Source organism: Terrapene carolina, unplaced genomic scaffold (assembly GCF_002925995.2).
Source record: "Terrapene carolina triunguis isolate 2854851 unplaced genomic scaffold, T_m_triunguis-2.0 Scaffold38, whole genome shotgun sequence".
NCBI classification, from domain to species: Eukaryota; Metazoa; Chordata; order Testudines; family Emydidae; genus Terrapene; species Terrapene triunguis.
In genome coordinates this window covers 14,040,021-14,041,025 of record NW_020664389.1, presented here as the reverse complement: position 1 = coordinate 14,041,025, position 1,005 = coordinate 14,040,021, and the positions used below count along the sequence as shown (strand labels likewise).

Genomic DNA, 1,005 nt, shown 5'->3' with positions numbered 1-1,005 from the left:
CCAGACTCCTGTACCCCACTGGTCTGGGTCTGTCACAGCCCCTACATTGCTAGAGTGAAGTAAAGGAGTCTTATTATAAATGACAGTAAGGGAATCCTCAGCTAGGAAGACCTATGCACTTTCTCACTTTTTTTCCTGTGCCGAAGTGGCACAATGGGGTTAGATCACAGCTAAGGATTTATTTTACTTTCCCACTTGAAAAAAAAGACTGAGGGCAAATAAAACATTTACCAAGCAGTCAATAAAATGTCAGGACAATCAGAACCAAGCATTTCCCAAAGTATCCAGCCAGGTCCAGATGAAGATACCAAAGGGCAAAGGGATATTCGTTCTTTTGCACAACATGAATGGCCTTCACATCACGCATCAAAAAGAGCTACTCCAGCTTCTCGTGCTCGCGAATTCCCTACAAAACTGCATGCGGATGGGGACAAATTATTTTGCACATTGTGCAATGTTGTTCTCATCATGAACGATGGTCTGTAATTGTGGATAGTTTTGCATAAAAAACCCCCACCACAAACTGAAGGAAGATGCGGCTCAAGAGGAAGGCAGAAATAAACGTTAGAAGACCATTACAAGTACACTGAAAAACAAAACACCGGCAAAGAAAGAATGTATGGAGGTGAGTGGAAATATAAGAAAATGTTATAATACAGAAAAATAAGATAAGTAGCATAGAACAGTCATAGCGACGGGGTCTCTTCATTTGCTCTGAGATCTTGAATAGATAGCTCTGTTTTTAAACCACTTTTTTGTAAGTGATGACTGTGTGATCATTTACTATACTATAAATCTAAATTAAAATCTAGAAATTCAGAAATAAATATATGAATAAATGTATTAATCTAAGATTAGAGATGTTTCATTAATGGTAAATATTTGTGCTCACTCAAGACTTATCTAACGTCTTCTACTTTCAGATTTGTACAGGGTGAAGACATTAGCAGGTGCCAACATCCCCTCGTCAAAGACTGACCACCCACTTGTGAGGGAATTTCTTGA

The 1,005-nt window shown here is 38.7% G+C and overlaps 1 pseudogene; it reads left to right on the top strand.

Moving 5' to 3' along the window:
- The first annotated feature begins 246 nt into the window (after nt 1-246).
- Nucleotides 247-997, top strand: LOC112110486 (annotated as a pseudogene).
- Nucleotides 998-1,005: the final 8 nt, after the last annotated feature.